Raw genomic sequence first — 25,792 nt, forward strand, 5'->3', positions numbered from 1 at the left:
TGCCTTCCAGACACTTCAGAAAAAGCTGAAACACCAAAGAAAAAGAAGTCCATTGTGTTGAAATTTTTCACTATACCTTCTGGGGAGATGAAGGGCCATTATTATACTTTTTGACGCAAAACTGGGTCGACGCAGTTTTGCGTCAAAAAGTTTTACGCCAGCTAATGCCATTTCTTTGCGCCACCTGGGTGTCAGATTTATAGATTTATAAGCTCCGTGGTGAAAACCACGGGTTAGAGTAATTTTTTTTTTTGTCAAACCAGTGCGCGACATCATAAGGAAAAAAGATTTTAATGCGCCGAAAATGACTTTAATCCGATTTACGACGTAGCAAACCGGAAATGCACCTTTTTTGCCGCAATAGCGTCAAAAAGCAGAGCAAACACAGCAAAATGTGCGAAGGAGCTCCAAAATGGATTCCAGAAGCCATGAGAGACCCCAGGAACACTGCAACCTACCAGGAAACAGCCTGAAGGACCCAGATAAGACCCAGGAGAGGGAGAAAAAGAAAAGGAAGTGCTGGTTCAGTGCAGAGGAGAAGGAGATACTGGTGAAAGAGGTGACGGAACACCAGCATCAACTTTTTGTCACCTCTAAATTCCCAATTGGGAGGAGAGAGGCAATTTGGCAACAAATTGTCGATAAGATCAACAGTGTGGCAAAAGTACGGAGAACAGTCACTGAGTGCAACAAATGCTGGCATGACTGCAAGTGCAGGACCAAGGAAAAGATGACCAGGAATAGGAAGGCAGCACTGCAGACTGGAGGTGAGAGTCCAGCACCGCAGGACCACATGGAGGAGATTGTGGCAGCTGTCATCCCTGAGGAGATCGTCACAGGGATTCAAGGACAGGACAGCGAAGACTACCAGGATACAACACAGATGCAGAGTAAGTGGCATTGGGGACAAAAATGCCTAATTGTTAACTGCAAGCAGGGGGGGGGCATACCTACTACACAATGCATGCCAGCCATGATAATCAGGTAGTGGAAAGTCCAAAGGGGCACGGCATGGGTGCATGGGCTGTGAATGGGAAACCTGGGGCACAGCACAACACTACACCTACAACCATTACATGGGGGTACTCTGCCATGCCAAGGATGTTGGAAAGGCAAAGCCAGTACAGGAGGGTAGGGTACAACGTAAAACTGGCCTGCTGTCACACGACAGCTGGTATTGTGGCTGCATAAACTAGGGATCAATTTCCAGTCTCAGGCCATATCCGCAAGTGGCATTTACCATTGACAACAGTTGCCACTACCACCAGTGCTGTGTGTGCTGGTCAAGTAGCCAATGGCAGTTATGTGCTCATGGATCAAACTCACCCAAAATAGAGGGTTCAGGATGACAACGTTATCAATCACCTGTAATTAATAAAAATGTGCAGATCCTGTCAAATGCTCATGTCTATAGGCGCTACAATCATCAGGTATTGTAATTAAAATTATGAGGTACACAGCAGTAATGTCATACTCATGCTGCACATGTCTGGGTCTACCCTGTGCCTGTGTTACAATAGCTTCGATGCCACCATGGAACATCCCAGGTGTCATAGTGCTAAAATAACGGCATTGAGGGGGAGGACATTTGTGTCTAGCTAGTGAAACACACCCACACAGTCATAAAAGGAAATGGAACACTGCTAGGACCATCAGTGCAATCCAATGTAGCACACATTCCCCAACATCAGCAGTACACACTACCAATGCTGACACCCGTCTCGTACCATGCCAATGCTATACATAGTATATGCTAGGTCTCAGCAACATATAGGTGGATGTGAAATATCAGAGACTGGGTCAGTTCCAGAATGTTAAGTGTGGTGCAAGTGCCATCAGAACACCCACAGCCAGTGCAAGGCTACACCATGAGAATGGAAGTAGACGGAGGGTTGAGTAGGACAATAAGGTGTCAACATACAATTTGGACAGAACCTACACCTAGAGGATGTGACGCAGCCACTTCCCCAAACTGCCCATACTGCAGGTGGCATGCAGGTGGGGCATAGGCCTAGGAGAAAGCTAATATTAATGACAGAAACAATGAACAGGAACCAGGATTACAATCTGCAACTAATAGGAAGTCAGGAACATCACATTACAAATACCACTACACAGACACACTAATTGTACAATATCTCATTGCAGAGGACGAAGGATCTCTTGGGGATTTGCCTGTCCTGGACTTCTCTGATGACATGAATGACGAGCTGACAAACATTAGCCAGCAGACGCTCCAAGATGTCCTTGGAACCCTCCCGACCCCACCTTCAGTCGCAAGGAGGAGCACAGAAGTAGCGGTCATCACAGAGGACCCAACCACCACCCCAAAAGTGCGACCTGCCAGCTTCAACCCACCTGAGGACTCTGAGTACACTGGTACCACCTTTGAGAGGATTGTAGAAGCTGGCCAAGGAGGTGCGGTGGGGATGCAAAATATGGCAGCCAGCCTTGAGGGGATGCATTTGTGCATAATGTCATCTGCAGAACAGGCAGCAGCCATGCAAGCGCTAACATCAATCTTGCAAGGACTACAAGGAAGTGTAAAGGAATTCACAACTGCAGTAAGGGAGTTGCCACAACACCTCGCACTCCAAACCTTCCACTGCGTGCACGAATGCAATCATGACCCCCTCAGGGATGACCTGGCTACCTACCACAGTGATGTAGCTGGTATACTTAAGAACCAGGAGCTCCTCCTTGCTGCAGTACTGCCCTTAATAGCCCCACAGTTGGCAGCTATCTGGATTTCTGACTCCACGTCTTCAAACACTGAAGTGTGTGTTGCCCCTTCAAACCCACCACCACCAAGGGCAGAGGAGATGACACACACATCAGAAGATGAAGACGTGGAACTGATCACCTTCACACGTAGGAGTACCCGGTGGCACAAGTCCATGCCACATGGGCACTGATATCTAGGTCCTGTGCTTGTTAACATGCCAGTCTTGCAACAGCTGCTCACATGCACTGTTCTCTAGCACACTGTTTAACTTGGCGCTATGCTCTATGATTGTCTCTCACTACCTCATTGGCAATTAATGTTCCTCTGCACTGTATGACACTTCACCCTAACATGTCCAATGACATGTCACATTTCACTTGTGTAGCATCACAATAGACCGAGTCACACCAATGGACTCACAATCCTGGACTATGTAATTATTGCACTACAGCCCTTTCAAATAAATAGCACTTACACAACCACTTTGTCTCTGTGTAATGTGACACATCAACTGTGTAGGAGATTAGTAATGTGTGTCACATTTCAGTGGGCATAGAATGTCAATACAACTGCTTTGAAAGATTGTGGGCGGATAACTTTGCACAGGGGTCTAGATTGTATCATTAGCTCCACTTCCTGAGCCTTATTTCTGAAGTAAATTGAAAACTAACAGATGAATGCAGTGTTGGACAGAAAAAGTCCCTCTCAAGGTATGTTTAATCTGAAAATCAATGTGTCCAACATTCCCTTCAAGACAATCGTTATGTATGTGACATCTGACTATAAACTTTGATCACAAACACACACCAGACAGCAGGAATGGATGTGTACGAGTGTATGGACAAATCTGTAACCTGGGAGTAAAATGTAAGAAATGATAGGTGTGACTTATATATACAATACTACATAAGATTATACTATCACTCACCTTATCAGGGTTCACATGAACATCAGGCTGCAGGTAGACATACCACAGTGCCCAAGATTCCAAATCAGGTCTCAATGATGACAGATTTAAAACACACATCCAAACTTCACACCACATTTGGAACCATAGTAACCTTGAGTAGGTGGTGCAATGGATGGCAGATGCACTGAGAAGTAGCTGTGGTGTAGCTGCCAATGTGACAGCACATTAGGAATTGTGAATAACCATGTCAATAATGGGATTCGGTTGCAGGATGGTACACAACTGCAAATACTAAATTTACACTGTTCACCCATGCCAAGGCCCTGATCCCCAAGCATATGACACATACTGCAAAGGAGTACCTAAATATTTATTTAACAGTATAAAAGGATAATAAAACTAGGAGAAAAACTTTAACTAACCTAACCTATTCTAACTACACATTACCCACAACTGGCCCTAACTACCTTAAGCTAAACTTACCTATCACCTTTAACTAAACACTCTAAAAATCATCCCCTCACCCCCTCATATGACGGGACACATGTAGGATAACATATACTAACCTAAACACATACTATCTTATCCTAAACAAATATATAATTTTGGTTATTTTTTGGTTTTATATATTTTTTTATTTGTTTGTTGTTTTATACACATAAACTCCAACATCATCCCCCACCCACCCACCCACCAAAAAAACATGTAATAATATAACCCCCCACCCTCCAACGCACTAATACTAACTAAACTAACAGCCCATTCTAACCTAACACTAAGCCCCCTAAACCCACCAAATATAAGAACCAGGAAAGAGGAGGGAGGGGAGGGAATCATGGTTGAAGGTCACAAGGTCACAAGTTTGCCCTCCACAGGATCTTCTTTATTCCACACAGTCTCCTGCTATTGCGGGACACCTCCTGCTGCAGCCTGTCCATCCTGCGCAACATCCATTGCATGTCATGTCTACATTTTTGGAATTCTGCATTGTCTATCAATGCAGCTGGGGTTGTCTGTGTGCCATTAGTGGATGGTAGTGCTGGTACCGGTGCTGTGCTTGGAGGGGGAGGTGCAGGAGCTGCTGTCTGTGGGCCTGGAGCTGATGATGTGGAGGGACCTGCAACTGTGGCTGTCATCCTTTGTGTGACTGTGGTTAGTGTGGTTGTGCTGGTGGGGGTGGCAGGTTGTGGCCAAGGATGCCCCCCCCTTGGGCAAATGCCCTCCAGACCCCCGTGGCTCTTTCATGGCGATAACGCTGTGCCATATTGCGGAACCCAGACTCCACATCGAGTATGTGGCGGTAACACATCGCCCACTTCTGGAATTCACTGATCTGATGGGCATTCAAGTTGGCACCTGTAAAAACAGAGAAAGACAAACATTAGTGACATTATTGTGTGATATATCTACTGATGAAATTCTAACACTTCCTCAAAATTAGCGTAAAAAGTCTTAATCACAGTACAGATCATAGAATGTCCATGAGGAATGGCATGCCAACGTAGCCTACATATCTCCTATCTAACAGAACAGCAATGCTCAAAAAGGTGTGTACCTACTTAAATGATCTGTGCATCATTGTTCTGCCATTAGTCACATAACAAATGGTGCAAGTACTCCACACATGGCAGGCCAACTAATAATTATCTTCTGGATGACAATCAAGGCCCACAAGATCTGTGATTTGTAAATGGAATTGATTGGACGGTATGCAGTTGGTAATCATGAGGGGGGATCCTAGGTTGGAACAAATGAATGTTGGAATTACATGTCTGTCTTCTACACTGGGATCCTCACACCTTGCTACACCTATTTTGTAACCCTAACTCTGTGCCTCAGGGGGTGATGGACATGCAACTCATACTTTCAAACATCAAGGACAGCCAGGAAGCTTTGGACAGCTGTCCAAGGGTTTATTCAGTTCACCACAGGTAAGGAGGGCTGCCAACTAGGATTGACTCAAACATTGGACAATCACATCCACATATATGTTCCTAATTGCGGACAATTGTCAACAACATTTGATCTCACTAATACCTTTCCAAAAATAAGCACATAGATACAAGCAGCCATCTGGGCTTGAGCTGCATGCACACCTATGACATTCTACTCAGGTGCCATATAAACGTAGCACAGCATGTGGAGCCAGAGGCTGCTAGGAAGTCAAACATACAGTCCTACATGTTCATTAGTTAACAAGCAGGCTCAATTCTGTGGGTAGTACTTCAGCATCATTGGTCTGTGTGAATCAGGGTATGACTTGCTGACTAAATCATAAGCATGTGCCACCTCCAAATTTATATTTGGCATAAATGTAGCAACAAATATCACCCTGTTCACCTACCCATGCCTATAGTGCAGCACTAGAATCCCAGAATATGATTGTCCAACTCAAACATGGAACAAAATGTCAACCTCCAGGCAAGTCACATATCAGATAATGTGCCAGCACATCTTACCTTGCAATGTATCCAACACACAGGAGTCAATCACACAACAGCTGCAAACACAACACAGAGCTAACATATCAACACTTACTGGATATTTCTGGGTCTGCAAATCGAGCCACTTCTCCAGTTGTGTATGGGGCTGGTGCACCTGTAAAACATAGAAGGGTGAAATGTACTTAATGTCGCCTGCTCACTGTACAAAACTTGGAACAAAACATCACTGTGTGTGACATTTTAGAAGACAGAGCAGTACCTCAGGCATGCAGATACCCCAACAGACATACCACTTCAAACATGTATTGACTCGTCACTCCAGTGAGTGATAGACACACATATGCACACATGCACTGGCCTTAACAATCATGTGGTGACAAACATGACCACTCAATTTTGTGCAGAATTCTTTCTAGAGGGTACTCCATTTCTTCATTTGTTGTTATGAGAGACACACAGTCACATTCCTGGTGCGCTGCAATACCAGTCACTCAGGTATTGTGGCTTGTGCATCAAGGGACTATCAGTTTCTGTGTGATGCTCATGTGGGTTGAGTTTAGTTCAAGAATTATTGTGCTTTCTATGGTCCATTATATGTGGGCCTGTGTAGTCTGTAGGTTACATATGCCACATTGCCAGTGCACCCAGAGCCGTTTATGACCCCTATGACACCATGATGGCAGGGATCCTGTGTGTTACTTGATGACAATGCTATGCTAAACATGGGTTGGCCATTTATCTAAATCAATACAACAAAGAAACATATGCTGACAGTGTCTAATTTGATCATCTGTGATAGAATGCATGGGCCCAGGTGTAGTCATTGCACCTGAAATGTGTTAGTCAGGGCCTTTTGTACCTATATCAGGTATTGTAGATCACAGTTAGCCACATTCATCATCTTACATTTGCCATGTTGGGGGATCTGTGGTTATACAACGAACTGACACTGTTCCCTAATTGAAACATGGTTTAGCAAATGTCCTACTGTGGCAATCTTGATGATGTAGGTCTCAATTTGTATGCACCTTGGGAATGGCAACAGTCACAGGAATGCTGGTCTGCTGATCTTAGCATGCACCTATGTATGTGATAACCTTCATACTGAGAAGTTACCAATTGTACATACGCTGCACTAGATCAACAGGGGTGTACCAAACGGAAACTAGCAAACTATTTCATCACTTTAAATGCAGTCAGGGGTCCCTTGCACAACATCATGCAAATAAATAATTTGTGACCATGCATTCACAAAGTTCAGGGATCCCATGATGACCCAGCAATTGTGCCCAAGGCAAATTAAAAGACACAGGAACAATGTACATAGGGCCAGATAATGTATTTTATTTTATGTGTAGCATTTGTTTCATGTTTGTACGCTACAGCTATGGAAAGTAGCACCAACAATTTAGATATTATCCAGTGTGCATTACTTTGGCATCCATAATTAATTTAAACTCTGCACAAACCAAGTCAAAATATCAACCTAAGATATTACCAGAGGTTAGGAAGATCTTTGTATGTATGGCCAAGAATACAGTTCAGATATGTATTCAAAATAATTGGGGACTACATTCATTCCTTGCTTTAGCATGTGAAATCCATCTCATTCCTGGTACACTCACAGACCATGAATAAAACATTTGTTTGTGCCGCATTACCATCATCTATTGATGTCAAAGCAGCACTAATTTACAATATCAAGTTGTGTTTTGTAAGCTTGTGCAGCTTTTGTGTCAACAAATTATGGTAATACGTAGCAACTTTTGTATAAATCAGGGCCACTGTATGTTCAAATTGCATCCCACATGTCCACAAACATTGCATGCATCATGTCACCAAATCTGCTACTGTCACTACAGAGCATTTTACTCTACACATTAGTCTGATTTGTACTCACCAACAGGGCCACCAATCACCACACCCAGGTGGTCCAGCCGGTCTTGCTCTCTGGCCACAAGGTCAGCCCAGAGATGCTTGAGTTGGTGGTCATTGCGCTGGCTGCTGAATGCTCTCTTTGGGTGGAACAGCCCCTTTGACCACCTGAGCCTCCTCACATCGGTGTGATGCCCCTGTACCACCGTGGCACCAGCCTCTAACATCAGGGGGAGGAAGTGGCACACAAGCCAAATGAAAGCCCCCAGCTCCTCCTCACCCATTCTCCCCAGATATGGCCTGACCAACAGCACAAAAAATTATAGGAATAGGAAAGGGAAAAGAGGGAAATACAGAGAAGGAGGAAAGAAAATTAAAATTAAAAAAAACACAAACAGCCCAACAATACCCCAAAGAACAATACCCACTACACACTCCCAACAGTATGAAGACAGAATTAGACACCAAAAATGACAAAAACACACTTACACTGAATTACTGAGACAATTACAAAAACAACAGATGACAACTGGAATGGCACACAGGAGACAAAAGCACAATTTGGACAGACACAACTCTCAACACAGCCACACAGTCTAGAATAATCACAGACTGCAAAGTGAAAGTACACCCACTGTACCATTTCTATAAACAGGATATCCTATTATATCACTTCCTGTCTCAGATGTGGTGTGTTTTTATTATGATGCATTAAGTTTCATGACGCTTACGGGCTTTGCGTCAATATTTATTGACGTATATGCTTAAAAATTACCCTGCATTCAAAGATCAATATATTTTTCATAGATAACCAATTTCATGGGGTGCAGTGTTGCAATTAATGCTAGGGTCCAATCAATGTATAATGGGTGTGAGCGACATTTTTTAAGGCATATGCAGCATATTTCGACGCATGTGCGTTTTTTTACACGTTTGCGTAAAAATACAAGTCTTTAACTGTGTTTGTGTCATTGTTTTCATTTTTAACATACATGAAAGCTATAAGTATACAAAGATAGGCTGTTAGGGCTTGCTGTGTGTGTTCCAGTGTTTGGGCACATGTGGCAGACCACACTACTGCGGACCATAATACTCATGTTGTTGTGCCAGATTGGTACTCTTAACTGACACAACAGCAACCCAAACATTTGGAATTAAAATTGGTATTCCCTAGTTTGAGCAGGTGGTGCGTCAATAGAGGATAGCAAGGCTATGCAACTTAAAAAATGCACTCATGGCTATGTCTGTGAATTTGCTATTTCAATCGTTGTTGTGCCTCTGTGTGAAAGTCACAAGACGTGTTTTGCATAATGTGCTTGTATGCATATGTTGTAATTGTGGATAACCATCAGATGCCATTCATTGAGGTACATCAGTCAAGATATGTGTTTGTCATGCCCGTAGCATCTTATGCTGTGCAAACTTCCCTGACTTTGGGGACAAAACATCTCCCATGACAAACTATACACAGGATAGATAGAGGACGGTTTATAATGGCAATGTTACAAAGCTAAGCCATGACATGTACTGGAATGTTGGATACCATTTCATAGTCAATTGTTTGTATACTACCCATGAGTCAGGCATTTGAACATGCTACGCAGGTACAGTGTTTGGGACACAGAGTCCCAACTCCAATCCAAAAACGTTATGGTACACCACAGTTTGCGTCATGTAAATGACCTATGTTTCTCCTGTGGCTGTGGAGTACCAGCAGATCATGCTGCATGTGTTCACATATTTCCAGTGGTCAGTGCACAAATGTGCCCAGTTCAATTGTGTGGCCATGTGTACTCTGTGTGAGTATTAGCCTCCATGTTGTCACAGTTACGTGCTGGTCTAGTCATGAGTCTTTGGAGCCATCCCCTGTATTAACAGAGTATCCTTAAAAGCAAATTTGACCTAAAGCCAAAGGACAACTAACGACATGCATGGGATAGTCCAGCTATGGCACTGCATAACTTTAATAAGGCAGACTGCAGACGACAGGGCAACCTTGGTGTGCTTAAAAACGTTTTGGAACAGTAATAGAAAACAGGCAGGTTTCATCACAACATTTGTATAGAGAGTGGCCTCTTAAATTCCCAATGCAACAGGGAACAACAGTGCCTCTGTGCTGATTAATGTCACAGCTAGTCATCATGCAAGCTTCATCAGAAGTTCGCAACAGAAGTGAATCTGTGTGTGGACCTTCAGGGCACAAACATGCTTTGTCCTTACATATACATTGGCAACCCTTGTTTGTTGTGCTGGAGGCACTGTAAGGAATCCATACACACAGCCATAGCACACTGTCACTGTTTGGCACTAATGAATACATGCAAAACCAGACAAGGGATGGGGGCTAGATTAGGCTATATGAATACATGTCCCAGAACAGAATACTATAAGGAAACTGATTAAACTATACTATACATTGTGAGGATTCATCGTAGACCTACCAGACACAATATCCCATGAGGAAAGAGAGGGCATGGAAAGCATCTAAGAGACAAATGTAGCCACAGGGAACCTCTATGGTTAACGCAAAGACAAGAACCAGTCAGGCTAACAGGATGCAGGCTCTGTCAAGAACAAACATAAACAAGACAAATACACAAGAGCAGACTCTGATTGGGAAAAGCTGGCACAACACTGGTCTGGTTCATAGAGGGGAATGTTCCTCCTTACACAAATGTTGAGTAGGATGGTACAGGTCAATGTGATCTTGCAGACCATTTCAGATGAATATAGGAGGCTGCCTCATGATGTTGAGGCACTGGAATCTGGACTTCAGGTTGCCAAAAGTCCTCTCTACCATGGTGCGTGTCCTCCTATGTGCCTCCTTATAGGTACGCTCTGATGCTCTGCTTGGGTTTGCAAATGTCTCAATCCCTATGTGTAGCAGTGTGCACTTTGCAATATTGTCACATCAATATGTGTTCTTAGCACAGTCCACTTCCTTATTGCTAGCGGCCAAAATCACCCCAGGAGTGATGTGAGATGTTGGTACTGCCTCAATAATTCCATGTCGCCTTCATTAGAGTCAGCATCATCATGCTATGTGTCTCACGGTGTTTGTCCTGCAACAAAACACATTAAACACCCCTTATGCAGTACGTATGGCTTGGAAGGGTGTGTGATTGAGTGTTATTGATGAGATATTTGAAGATTTATCTCCCAAGTTGTACTGACAGTTAAGGCCATGTCATTGACATTGTGTGGTTTTAAATCGGTCCCTTGTGGCTGTGGAGTAGCATCTGTTGTTATTTGCATCTGTCATTTGTCCATAGGTGTGTATCCCATTGGGCCAGGATATCAAACATGACTACCAGTGTCACAACCTCTGTGTCTTCCTGGCCACATGTCAATGTAGTGGTGTAGGTGTTGTGTGTCCCACAGGGTTGCTGTGCAGTGTGTATATAACTAGGTTTCTGTGCTTACCAACAAGTAGGCCATTTCAACATCGTCCATCCTGGAAGTGTTGATTGATGGTGCTGTGGCAGAAGATGAATGAATCATGTACACTCCCAGGATACTTAGCCACGATGTTGGTGATCAATCCCCGGTGATCCACAATGACCTGCACATTGATGGAGTGTGTGTGCTTCCTGTTTTGGTATAGGTGCTCCATTGCAGCAGGTGGCAAATCCATGCATGTGTGCAGTCAATGGCACCAAGCACGTGTGGGAAGCCATTGATTTGATGGAATCCCTGTTTGGTCTCCTGTTGCTTCTGCTGTGTGTTGGGGAAGCTGATGTGGCTGGGTGTGGGGGAGATGATGACATCCAGTACCTGGGGTAGTAAGGCAGAGAATGAGAGCTGTGAGATCCCGGCAACCAGGGCACCAGTGGTTTGAAAAGAGCCACTTACTAACATGTGGAGGACAGCTAGCAGCTTGGTCTCTGGTGGAATGATGTGGGGTGTCTGCAGGCTGGGTGCCAACCAGTGTAATACGGCGGAGGGGAAATCCGTCAAATTTGTGATGGAGTAATCCCCTTCACCAAACTCATAATAAGGTCCTTACTGTGTAGAATGAGTGTACATCTTACAAATGTTTGTCTTTATGAAATGTAGATGAAGGCAAATATTCAGTAGTTGGTTGCAATTGTTGTTGGGTACGACACAGCAACAGCAGTATAATTCACCATGGAAAACCGACTGCCCCAAAAAAAAATTTTCATTTGGCACATTTGCAGCTGTTTAAACCTTGGTGTGCTGAATCAGAATTACTTAGAGAGTTTGACTGCTATGAAGCCCCTTTCAATGCTGCAAAGGATACCATTTAGTGTTCAGAATTTCCAAAGTACTTGAAAATTTTAAATGATGAAGTTGAACAGGAAGAAACAATTGCTGCTGAGGTAGCTAAGGTAGCTAAGGAGAGTTCATAAAACAGTCAAAGTTCAGGTAGTCAAAGTCAAGATCGGATTAGACAGTCATTATTTGAAAATGAAGCTGCTATTGCATTGAATGAAGTGGAGACTGCAATTGATCAAGCAAGACTGGAAACAATTGATTTGCCAGATTTTGTTGGACAACTAAAATAAGAACACATGGAAACATATATGAGATGAACTCTGCAGATGAACATGGATTGTTTCATGACAATAAAGAGTGTGTCTGTTCAAGATTTAACCGCTTGGGTGCCTTGGACAAGGTGATCCTGTCCAAGGCACCGGTTCCCGGGTGCCTTGGACGAGATCACCTCGTCCTGCACCTGGGAACACGGGGAGCGCTAGCGCTCCCCCATGGCCCCCCCACCCATACCCCCCCGGTCGTGGATGGAAGGGGAATCCCTTCCCCTTCCACCCCTGACCCTTCCTACCCCCGTGACGCGTGCTGACAATCACAGAGTCCTCCTCCCATTGCGCTGGAAGCTCAGCTTCCATCACGATCGGAAGAGAAATGCAAAGCATTTCTTTTCCGATCACGTGGAGGAGGCCGGAGAGGCTTCAAAGGGAAGGAAATGAATTTCCTTCCTTTGAAGTCTCTCTGAGCGTTTCAAAAGCCGGATGGTAAAGCAATCCAGATTTTGAAATGCCCACTGGACACCAGGGATTTATTTATTTTTATGAAACTGGCATGAGGGAGCGACCCCTTGGGCAAGGGTCGCTCCCAGGGGGAGGCATTTTTTTTTAAAGGTCTTTTCTGCCCCCCCAGGGACAGAAACCCCTAGGCACCAGGGATAAAAAAAAATTGTTTTGTTTTTGTTTTTTTGTTGTTTTTTAGAGGTGGGGAGCGACCCCTTAGGCAAGGGTCGCTCCCCTAGGGGGAAATTATATTTAGGCCATTTCTGCCCCCCTGTGGGGCAGATTGGCCTATTTTTATGAGACCAATCTGCCCCTAAGGGGGACAGAAACCATTAGACACCAGGGAGTTTTTTATTTTTCATGAATTTCACGCAAGGGGAGCGACCCCTTAGGGAAGGTTTGTTCACCTGGTGGGCAAATTTATTTTAGGCCATTTCTGCCCACCATGGTTTCTCACCCATTTTGGTCACTAATTGGAAGGAGGCTGAAAGCACAATTTTTTTTTAAAATGGGATATGTCCCAGTAAAATGTCAAAATTGTATTGAAAAATGGGGTTTTCCAATTCAAGTCTGCCTGTTCCTGAAAGCTGGAAAGGTGGTGATCTTGCCACCGCAAACCCTTTGTTGATGCCATTTTCAGGGAAAAAAACACAAGCTTCCTTTTGTCCCATTTTTTTGAAAAAAACAACATTTCCACTGTATTTTGGCTAATTTCTTGGTCTCCTTCAGGGGAACCCACAAAGTCTGGATACCTCTAGAATCCCTAGGATGTTGGGAAAAATGGACGCAAATTTGTCGTGGGTAGCTTATGTGAACAAAAAGTTATGATGGCCTAAGCGCGAACTGCCCCAAATAGACAAAAAAAGGCTCGGCACAGGAGGGGGAAAAAGCCTGGCAGCGAAGGGGTTAAGCTTATACTGTTGTATGCAAGCAGTCAAGCTGACACTGGTAAAAGGTTGTTAATGGCAGTTCTCACTGCCTTCCTATAGAAGACTACAAACTGTAATTGTCATGTGTAGTTACAGCACCTAATGGATTACCTGTACACAATATCAAAGGTATTACTTTGCATCGACTTTTGAAACTGCCTGTGGAACATGACAACAAACTGAAATGCCAAAAGTTATCCAGTGAAGCCTGACATGGAGGGGTATATTTATAATGTCCTAGCACTACATTAGCGTCATTATTTTTTATGTTAATGTGGCCGAATGAGACCAAAATCCTTGCGCTGTTTACAGAGTGGTACAATGAATGCATAGCGCCACTCTGTAACCCTCTGGGCTACATTATGCCTATGCCAGGCATAATATATGCAAAGGGGACATTCCCCCATTAGGGGAGTCGGGAAAAAGGCATAAGGAAATCTATGAGATTTTTTACTGCACTTTTAACGCTTGCTCAAGAGCAGGTGTTAAAAGGGGGCTTCCATTCTTTAGAACGGGGCCCCATGTACTCTGCAGGAGTAGTGCCAAAAGTGGGTGCTACTCATGCAGAGTAGATCAATAGCGTCATGCGAAATGAAACTATTGCCCCTTTCCTGCGCCATCATGTGCAGTATTTGAAGTACGGCGCACACATGGTGTCGGTAGGGTGTGCTACGGGGTGCATGGAAAGTGGTGCTGCACTCCGTGCAGCGCCACTCTCCATAAATCTGCCCGACATGTCAAGAGGATTAAAAAAGTTTCAAATTTTAATCATTGATGACATGAGCATGGTCTCAAATTCAGTGCTTTCCTTTGTACATTTGAGAATGCAACGGATTCTGAGAACGGATTACGATGCCCTATTTGGAGAAAACATTTGATTGTTTTTGCAATACTACTGCAACTGCAACTTACACCTTTTAAAGGACAGCCTGTGTTCAAAATACTGCTCCATGATTGTTGGACCTGGCCCTTTTTACAGGGTCAAGCCCAATCTTTTTGCCTCCTTCTGCCTATTTTACATGTTTTTGTTGGCTATTGGACTCTGGGCACTTTACCAGTGCTAAAGTGCATATGCTCTCTTTATAAATTGTATTGTTGATTGGTTTATAAATGAATGACCTATTTGATTTACTAGTAAGTCCCTAGACGTGCCTGGGGCCTGTAAATCAAATTAGGCCTGCAGCACTGGTTGTGCCACCCACATGAGTAGACCTGTAAACATGTCTCAGACCTGCTTTTGCAGAGTCTGTGTGTACAGTTTTGGACTGCCAATTCGACTTGGCAAATGTACCTACTTGGCAGTCATAAACCTTCTCTTTTTATACATGAAAGGCATCCCTAAGGTAGGCCCTAGGTAGCCCCAGGAACAGGATGCAGTGTGTGTTAAAGGTGGGACATGTACCAACAGTGAAATACTGCTAATTCAGTTTTCACTGTTGCAAGGTCTACCTCTCTCATAGGTTAACATGGGGCTGCCTTTAAATAACTTTAAAGTACAGATTCTGTTTGGGAGAAGATAGATATTGGGAGTTTGGTGTCTCTAAACTCACAATTTAAAAATACATCTTTTAGTGAAGTTGGTTTTTAGATTGTTAGTTTGAAAATGCCACTTTTAGGAAGTAGGCATTTTCTTGCCTAATCCATTCTGTGACTCTGCCTTTTTGTGGATTCCCCATCTGGGTCAGTTTGACAGTTGGGCTATTTGTGAATCCTCTCTAGACAGTGAGACAAAGGGAGCTGGGCTGTAACCTGCATATTCTGATGAGCCATATGTGCTAGAATAGAGGGAGGAGTGATCACTGACACCTGAATGGGCTGTGCCTGCCCTCTCCCAATGCAGTCTTTACCCCCTGGTGTGTGTCTGGTGCCTGGCCTGGGCAAAGCAGGATCTTGCAAACAAGAGAGACTCTCCTTTAAAGTTTGCCAATTTCAAAGACAGAAAGGGGTATCATTAGTGGACCCAAAACCCCATACTTTAGATTTCTTCAAGATCACTTCTGGATTCAAGAGGAACCTCTGCCAAGGAGAAGAGCTAAAGAGCTGAGGAGAAGTGCTGCCCCTGCCTGTGACTGTTCTTTGTTGGGCTATCCTTCAGTTGCTGCTACCGCTTATGATCGGGGACAAAGACTGAACTTTGTTGGAAACTCCTGCTTGTGAAAAATCTCCAAAGGCTTGAACTGAGCTTGCCTCCTGTTTTGGAGTGTCAGGGCATCAAAGACTTCCTCTGCAAGCACCTGGACTCTCTGCTGAGACTCCTGCTCTGCCAAGTGGTGCCCTATCCAGTCCATGGGCCCTTGAAAGGTGAAGTTGGCAGAACAAGAGCTGAAAATCCAACCACAAAATGCTGTGTGGGGAAATGTTTGATGCACCATCTGCAACATGGCTGATTAATGATGCGCCGCCTGCATTGTGGCTGGGAGATCAATGCATCATGGCTGTAGAAATGACACGCAACACCCGCTTGTGGCTGCTGATAACAACACAAACCACATGCAGGGTGGTTTTCTAACCCATTGTGACTGGATTTCTCACGCTCGTCCCTGGGCATTAAAGTCACTGTGAACTTGCACAGATCCGAGGTACCCTGTCAGGAAATCAACACATTGTTCTCTTGCAAGGGAGAAAAACGACACATCGCCGACCCGACCGGAGAAGAAACAACGCACGACCTCTGTTGCAAGGAAGTAATCAATGCATCACTGCCTTTTCTGAAGCACTCTCACCCTTGTGGCTTTATTTTTGATACTAACCAGGTACTTTGTGCAAAATCATTTTTCCATTGTTTTCTATGGTGTAAGGCTCTTATTCTATTGAAACTTGTGTATGTTGAATTTTTGTTGTTGTGGTCTTGTTTGATTTAAACAAATATTGCCTATTTTTCTAAACTATTGCGGTATTCATTTTGTAGTGTTCTACTGTATTACAGTGTATGTTGGTACAAATACTTTACACATTGCTTCTGAGTTAAGCCTGCCTGCACGTGCCCATCTACCAATGGGGTGAGTGGGGGTTAACCAGGTGTGTTTCTTCTTTGCCCTGACTATGGTGAGGGTCCTTGCATGGATAGGGGGTAACCTGACTTGCAACTAAAGGTCCCATTTCAAACAATGATGAACTTAGACCTTTTACGGAAGCAGAGTCCAAAAGCCAACAAAAACATGTAAAATAGGCAGAAGGAGGCAAAAAGATTGGGCTTGACCCTGTAAAAAGGGCCAGGTCCAACAATCATGGAGCAGTATTTTGAACACAGGCTGTCCTTTAAAAGGTGTAAGTTGCAGTTGCAGTAGTATTGCAAAGTGTGGATCAGGGGTAATTGCCCCATCTGCCCACTAGTGGGTAGAACAACCTTGTCCCCAGTTATTTGGGGTGGGGGTATGGCCATACCCCTACCCTCTTATTTTTGGAAAAAAACTCCCCTGGTCTCTGATGGGATTTCTGCCCCCCCCTTTGGGGCAGATGGGCCTTCCAAAAATAGGCCCATCTGCCCCCAATGGGGGGCAGATATGGCCAACATTAATGTGCCCCCATGGGGAGAGACCCTTACCCAAGGGGCTGCCTCCCTAAAGAAAACACACATACACACACAACAATCCCTGGTGCCTAAGTGGTTTCTGCCCCCATGGGGGCAGATTGGCCTAACAAAAATTGCCCGATCTGCCCCCAAGAGGGGCAGAAATGGTCTAAATACAATTTGCCCCCCAGGGGAGCGACCCTTGCCTAATGGGTCGCTGTCCATCTCTAAAAAAAAAAACACCAAAAAAAACTTTGCCCTGGCGCCTAGAGGTTTCTGCCTCCACTGGGGGTAGATCGGCGTAATAACAATAGGCTGATCTGCCCCAGGGGGGGCAGAAATGGCCTAAAATAAATTTGCCCTATCGCCTGCCTCACCCCCCCGGGGAGCGACCCTTGCCTACGGGGTCGCTCCCCCTGCGTGACAATGGCGCAAAAAAAAGATCCTATTTTAATTAGGCTGATCTGCCCCCAAGGGGGGCAGAAACCACTAGGCACCGGGGATTTTTTGTTGTTGTTGTTGTTTTACAGATGGTGAGCGACCCCTTAGGCAAGGGTCGCTCCCCTGGAGGGGCCAATTGTATGTAGGCCATTTCTGCCCCCTTTGGGGGCAGATCAGCATATTTTAGGTCAATCTGCCACCAAGGGGGGCAGAAACCACTAGGCACCAGGGATCTTTTTTTTTGCGCCAATGTCATGCAAGGGGAGCGACCCCGTAGGCAAGGGTCGCTCCCCAGGGGGGGTGGGGAGGGAGCATTTATTTTAGGCCATTTCTGCTCCCCCGGGGGCAGATCGGCCTATTGTTATTAGGCCAATCTGCACCTAAGGGGGGCAGAAACCTCTAGGTGCCAGGGCTAATTTTTTTGGTTTGTTAGTTTTTTTTTTTAGAGATGGGGAGCGACCCATTAGGCAAGGGTCGCTCCGCTGGGGGGCAAATTGTATTTAGACCATTTCTGCCCCCCTTGGGGGCAAATTGGCCGATGTTAGGTCAATCTGCCCCCCAAGGGGGGCAGAAACAACAAGGCACCATAGGATATATAGGGCTTGTAGGTTCATCAAGAACTCTAGGTACCCAGAGGCAATAAATGAGCTGCACCTTGCAATGGGTTTTTATTCTATACCGGGTATACAGCAATTCATTTGCTGAAATATAAAAAGTGAAAAATAGATATCAAGAAAACCATTGTATTTCCAAAATGGCCACAAGAGAAGGTGTTGAGAAGCAGTGGTTATATGCACATCTTTGAATTCCGGGGTGCCCATACTAGCATGTGAATTACAGGGCATTTCTCAAATAGATGTCTTTTTTACACACTGCCTTACATTTGGAAGGAAAAAATGTAGAGAAAGACAAGGGGCAATAACACTTGTTTTGCTATTCTGTGTTTCCCCAAGTCTCCCGATAAAAATGGTACCTCACTTGTGTGGGTAGGCCTAGCGCCCACGAAAGGAAATGGCTCAAAACACAACATGGACACATCACATTTTTTCACAGAAAACAGAGGTGTTTTTTGCAAAGTGCCTACCTGTGGATTTTGGCCTCTAGCTCAGCCGGCACTTGGGGAAACCTAGCAAACCAGTACATTTTTAAAAACTAGACACCTAGGGGAATCCAAGATGGGGTGACTTGTGGGGATCTGACCAGGTTCTGTTACCCGGAATCCTTTGCAAACCTCAAAATTTGACCAAAAAAACACCTTTTCCACTCATTTCGGTGACAGAAAGTTCTGGAATCAGAGAGGAACCACGAATTTCCTGCCACCCAGCGTTCCCCCAAGTCTCCCGATAAAAATGGTACCTCACTTGTGTGGGTAGGCCTAGTGCCCATGAAATGAAATGCCCCAAAACACTATCTGGACACATCAAAATTATCAAATGGAAAACTACCTGTTTTTGCAGGGGGGGGCGTTTTTGGTCCTGGGCTCAGCAGCCTTCTAGGGAAACCTACCAAACCCAGACATTTCTGAAAACTAGACACCCGAGGGAGTCCATTGAGGTGTGACTTGCGTGGATCCCCCAATGTTTTCTTACCCAGAAACCTCAAATTTAGCTAAAAAATTACATTTTTCCCACATTTGTGTGTGGGATCACTGCACTGGGACACATTTCATACCACCCAATGTTCCCCTCTGTCTCCCGGTAAAAATTATACCTCATTTGTGTAGGTGGGCCAAGTGCTTGTGAAAGGGAAGAGCCAAAAACATGTCGATTTTGAGGGGGAACAAAGGGGGTCCAAAAGGGCAGTTTGCAAAAAAACATTTTTGGGCTGACAAGTGCAGCAGAATTTTTATCGGTATAGATGAGACAATGCTGGGTGGTGGGAATTTTGTGGATTCCTGCAGATTCCGTAAGGTTCCATCACAAAAAACTGGGAAAAATGTGTGATTTCCAGCAAAGTTGGAGGTTTGCAGGGGATTGTGGGTACAAAAATGGTGCGGTGTGCATGTGAAACACACCACCCTGGAATCACCCAGATGTTTAGTTTTCAGATGTGTCTAGGTCTTGTGGATTTTTCTACATGGCAGCGTCCCAAAGTCCATAAAGTGCAGCCCTCACCATTCCAAGTGGGACGATTTTGAGAGTAAGCCAAGTTCTCATGGCCCAAATGTAAAACTAAAACCCAAAATAATCAAATGACTTCTTGCGTGCTGTGGGATAAGATGTTTTAGAGTGCGGGGGAGAGCTGAAATACTGTTACCCCCTTCAGTTGAGGTGAGGGCGTAACCAGGCCCATACTGGTTGGTAGCCACCACCCCAATATATATATATATTTTTTTAATTCCCTGGCATCTAGTAGACTTTCTACTGGGGTGTGGATCAGGGGTAATTGCCCCATCTGCCCACTAGTGGGCAGAACAACCTTGGCCCCAGTTATTTGGGGTGGGGGTATGGCCATACCCCTACCCTCTTATTTTTGGAAAAAAACTCCCCTGGTCTCTGGTGGGATTTCTGCCCCCCCCCTTTGGGGCAGATGGGCCTTCCAAAAATAGGCCCATCTGCCCCTAAGGGGGGGCAGATATGGCCAACATTAATGTGCCCCCATGGGGAGAGACCCTTACCCAAGGGGCTGCCTCCCTAAAGAAAACACACATACACACACAACAATCCCTGGTGCCTAAGTGGTTTCTGCCCCCATGGGGGCAGATTGGCCTAACAAAAATTGCCCGATCTGCCCCCAAGAGGGGCAGAAATGGTCTAAATACAATTTGCCCCCCAGGGGAGCGACCCTTGCCTAATGGGTCGCTGTCCATCTCTAAAAAAAAAAACACCAAAAAAAACTTTGCCCTGGCGCCTAGAGGTTTCTGCCTCCACTGGGGGTAGATCGGCGTAATAACAATAGGCTGATCTGCCCCAGGGGGGGCAGAAATGGCCTAAAATAAATTTGCCCTATCGCCTGCCTCACCCCCCCGGGGAGCGACCCTTGCCTACGGGGTCGCTCCCCCTGCGTGACAATGGCGCAAAAAAAAGATCCCGGTGCCTAGTTGTTTCTGCCCCCCTTGGGGGGCAGATTGACCTAACATCGGCCAATTTGCCCCCAAGGGGGGCAGAAATGGTCTAAATACAATTTGCCCCCCAGCGGAGCGACCCTTGCCTAATGGGTCGCTCCCCATCTCTAAAAAAAAAAACTAACAAACCAAAAAAATTAGCCCTGGCACCTAGAGGTTTCTGCCCCCCTTAGGTGCAGATTGGCCAAATAACAATAGGCCGATCTGCCCCCGGGGGAGCAGAAATGGCCTAAAATAAATGCTCCCTCCCCACCCCCCCTGGGGAGCGACCCTTGCCTACGGGGTCGCTCCCCTTGCATGACATTGGCGCAAAAAAAAAGATCCCTGGTGCCTAGTGGTTTCTGCCCCCCTTGGTTGCAGATTGACCTAAAATATGCTGATCTGCCCCCAAAGGGGGCAGAAATGGCCTACATACAATTGGCCCCTCCAGGGGAGCGACCCTTGCCTAAGGGGTCGCTCACCATCTGTAAAACAACAACAACAACAAAAAATCCCCGGTGCCTAATGGTTTCTGACCCCCTTGGGGGCAGATCAGCCTAATTAAAATAGGTTGATCTGCCCCCCAGGTGGGCAGAAATGGCCTAAAATAAATTTGCCCACCAGGGGAACAAACCTTCCCTAAGGGGTCGCTCCCCTTGCGTGAAATTCATGAAAAAAAAAAAACTCCCTGGTGTCTAATGGTTTCTGTCCCCCTTAGGGGCAGATTGGTCTCATAAAAATAGGCCAATCTGCCCCACAGGGGGGCAGAAATGGCCTAAATATAATTTCCCCCTAGGGGAGCGACCCTTGCCTAAGGGGTCGCTCCCCACCTCTAAAAAAACAACAAAAAAACAAAACAATTTTTTTTTTATCCCTGGTGCCTAGGGGTTTCTGTCCCCGGGGGGGCAGAAAAGACCTTTAAAAAAAAATGCCTCCCCCTGGGAGCGACCCTTGCCCAAGGGGTCGCTCCCTCATGCCAGTTTCATAAAAATAAATAAATCCCTGGTGTCCAGTGGGCATTTCAAAATCTGGATTGCTTTACCATCCGGCTTTTGAAACGCTCAGAGAGACTTCAAAGGAAGGAAATTCATTTCCTTCCCTTTGAAGCCTCTCCGGCCTCCTCCACGTGATCGGAAAAGAAATGCTTTGCATTTCTCTTCCGATCGTGATGGAAGCTGAGCTTCCAGCGCAATGGGAGGAGGACTCTGTGATTGTCAGCACGCGTCACGGGGGTAGGGAGGGTCAGGGGTGGAAGAGGAAGGGATTCCCCTTCCATCCACGACCGGGGGGGTATGGGTGGGGGGGCCATGGGGGAGCGCTAGCGCTCCCCGTGTTCCCAGGTGCAGGACGAGGTGATCTCGTCCAAGGCACCCGGGAACCGGTGCCTTGGACGAGATCACCTTGTCCAAGGCACCCAAGCGGTTAAATCTTGAACAGACACACTCTTTATTGTCATGAAACAATCCATGTTCATCTGCAGAGTTCATCTCATATATGTTTCCATGTGTTCTTCTTTTAGTTGTCCAACAAAATCTGGCAAATCAATTGTTTCCAGTCTTGCTTGATCAATTGCAGTCTCCACTTCATTCAATGCAATAGCAGCTTCATTTTCAAATAATGACTGTCTAATCCGATCTTGACTTTGACTACCTGAACTTTGACTGTTTTATGAACTCTCCTTAGCTACCTCAGCAGCAATTGTTTCTTCCTGTTCAACTTCATCATTTAAAATTTTCAAGTACTTTGGAAATTCTGAACACTAAATGGTATCCTCTGCAGCATTGAAAGGGGCTTCATAGCAGTCAAACTCTCTAAGTAATTCTGATTCAGCACACCAAGGTTTAAACAGCTGCAAATGTGCCAAATGAAAAAAAAAATTGGGGGCAGTCGGTTTTCCATGGTGAATTATACTGCTGTTGCTGTGTCGTACCCAACAACAATTGCAACCAACTACTGAATATTTGCCTTCATCTACATTTCATAAAGACAAACATTTGTAAGATGTACACTCATTCTACACAGTAAGGACCTTATTATGAGTTTGGTGAAGGGGATTACTCCATCACAAATTTGACGGATTTCCCCTCCGCCGTATTACAAGTTCCGTTATATCCTATGATTATGTTTTAAAAATCACTCTTCCCTATGTTAAACTGAATCCTCATCCTAAAGCTCTTTGCAGCCGTCATTTTCTACCCTCCTCTCGATTCCGATCTAATCCGCCATCTTGGGAGGCAGTTTAGTTGTTACACCTACTGCTCTTTGCCCATTATAAGGGGCCTCATGCTCCGGACGTGCACAGACCACCAAATTAAGGTACTTTGGTAATTCTGTGGACCACCTCATTGGTTATTATTCATTTTTAAATGATGACAGTCTTCATTTGTTTGCCTGTTGCATTCTCTATGCCCTACACGATGCCCGTGTTTAGAGGCTTACGGTAGGCTTGTGAATTCTGTAGCTTTTATTTCATATACATATCTGTGACATCTTTAGCAAGTGTTGTTGCCGATGGCGTGCCAAATGCAAGCCTGTTTGTGCCGGTCCGTGCCTGGCAGAGACCAGAGGCCAGACATGCCACTCAATTGGACCCAAAAAGACTAGTGTAGCCAAGACATCAACTCCGAGCACCTAATAGCCACATTCTGAATATGGCCCATTATCCTTCAATCCCTGATATTCCTACTAAGTCTTGTAACATTTGCCACTGGGCCCCTCAACCTACTCTCTCCTCCCCTCTTAGTAAACCTAAAGAGCAATCTGGTAAATTTGTATTGGTCAACTGTAGCTCTCTGCCAGCTCACAACCTACAAATTATCTTACTGCTAGATGAATATGGTCCAGATGCCCTATTCCTTAATTAAACTTGACTTTGTGAGGACTCCTCCACGGAGGTAGTGCTGGCATTACCCCAGGACTACTCAGTATTTCCATTAGATAGACTTCACTCCAAGGATGGGGGGATTGTCATTATTTATAAGAATTCAATCTATTTAGCCATTAATACCGAATTGGCTCACTCTGGATTACTTATCTAACGTCCTCATGGCCCTTATGGGAGGTTCTTACAGGCTTTACCAGAACTAGTGACAGATATATCCTGTAGAACTTCAAACTTTACCATTCTCTGTGACTTCAATGTCCATGTCGATGAGGAAGACGGTATGTCTGCCAAATCTCTATCTTCAGATTTGGCAGCATTAGGCCTGACACAGATGATTAAGGGGCCCACTCTGGTATACAGCAACCTCCCAAACGTATCTCCTCACGTCCCTCTCCCTTTGATCTGGTCTGATCATTATTTATTTTCACTCACGCTCCCTTTTCTCTCTACCCCCTCTTACCAATTACCCAAAAAGTTGACCTTTCGTCAATGGTCAAAACTGAACAATAGGGATTGGTCGGCCACCTTACATCTCTCTCACCCCACCTGTTATGGCTCTGGGCCTTGCTCAGGGAAATTTAATAAGTGGATTTCCACTTCCCTAGACACCATATTTCCGACTAAGGCTACTTTTAGAAGTACTGGTCGTAAGAAGAGACCATGGTTCACGCCTCAACTGGCTTTAATTAAAAAAGAAATGTAAGCAGCTCGAAAGGAGGAGGAGGAGGAACTATGATGACACCTTTAAGCTAGAATACAGAAAGGCAGATCTTTCCATGCGGAAATTGAACTAGCACAGGCAGCTTTCTATACTTCAAGAATTGAACCGTCTGCTAATGCTCCTAAAGAGATCTTTAAGGAAATGACCCTGGATCCTTCTTTCGACAATCCATTGGAAGCCTCCACAGATCATAGTAATAGTCTGGCAGGTTTCTTTCTAGAGAAAATCCTGGATATTCACTCAACTTTTCTTCTAACCCCTCTTTCAACCATTGACAGAAGACTTAGTAACAAATTATCTTTCTACAATAAAATCTGGATCTCCATTAGATCCCGAGCCCCCATATATTCTAGGTCTGGGCTCGGATATCATCTTGCCTGTATTAACTGACATCCTGAACCTCGCTCTGACAACTGGTCTTGTTTCGCAACACTGGAAACATGAGGTTGTCAAACGTTCACTAAAAGAAAATGCAACCCTTTTTTTAGTAATTATAGACCTATTGCTCTTCTTCCCATAGCATCTAAGATCATTGAAAAACCTGTCAACAACTAACTGACAGATTTTCTTGAAAGTCATAAACTTCTCCATCACACGCACATGGGCTTTAGACCACAAGACAGCACTGAATCTGCACTTTTGACCATCAAGGAAGACACTCGTCAACGATTGGACTCAGGTGGATGCGCAGCCATCATCTTATTGGGCCTCAGCGATGCATTTGATACAGTGGACTATAATATATTACTTCAAAGATTATCACTAGTAGGAATTGAAGGTACCGCTTTCAAGTGGTTCTCTTCAGTTCTGAGAGATAGGACCTTCCAAGTTCTCAACCGTTCTTTCTTTTCTAACACATTTTTCCTTACTTTTGGGGTTCCTCAGGGCTCCTCACTGAGTCCCACTCTTTTTAACATTTGTATGTCTCCTTTGGTCAATATCATGGAACCTTACAGTCTTTCCTTGGTATCATACGCTGACAACACTCAGTTGGTAGTCTCTCTTTCCACCATTGCCAACGCGGAACAGACTAATTTATCCTCCTGTCTTTCAGATGTAGCTAGATAGATAGCCAACTCTAAATTCAAACTCAAAGATGATAAATCAGAAGTAATGTTAGTTGGGAACTTCTCTCTCCTCAAGTCCCTGGCCCTGGTACTGGAAGGGTTAAAAGATCTCCCTCTGCCTAAAGACAATATAAAGATTTTAGGCTTCTGGTTAGATTCCCATCTCACGATGGATTGCCGCTTCAAAAAGTTGGCCTCAACTTGTTTGGCCTATTAAGAACTAGTAGAAAGAT

The sequence above is a fragment of the Pleurodeles waltl genome, chromosome 8 (genome assembly GCF_031143425.1).
Source record: "Pleurodeles waltl isolate 20211129_DDA chromosome 8, aPleWal1.hap1.20221129, whole genome shotgun sequence".
NCBI lineage: Eukaryota > Metazoa > Chordata > Amphibia > Caudata > Salamandridae > Pleurodeles > Pleurodeles waltl.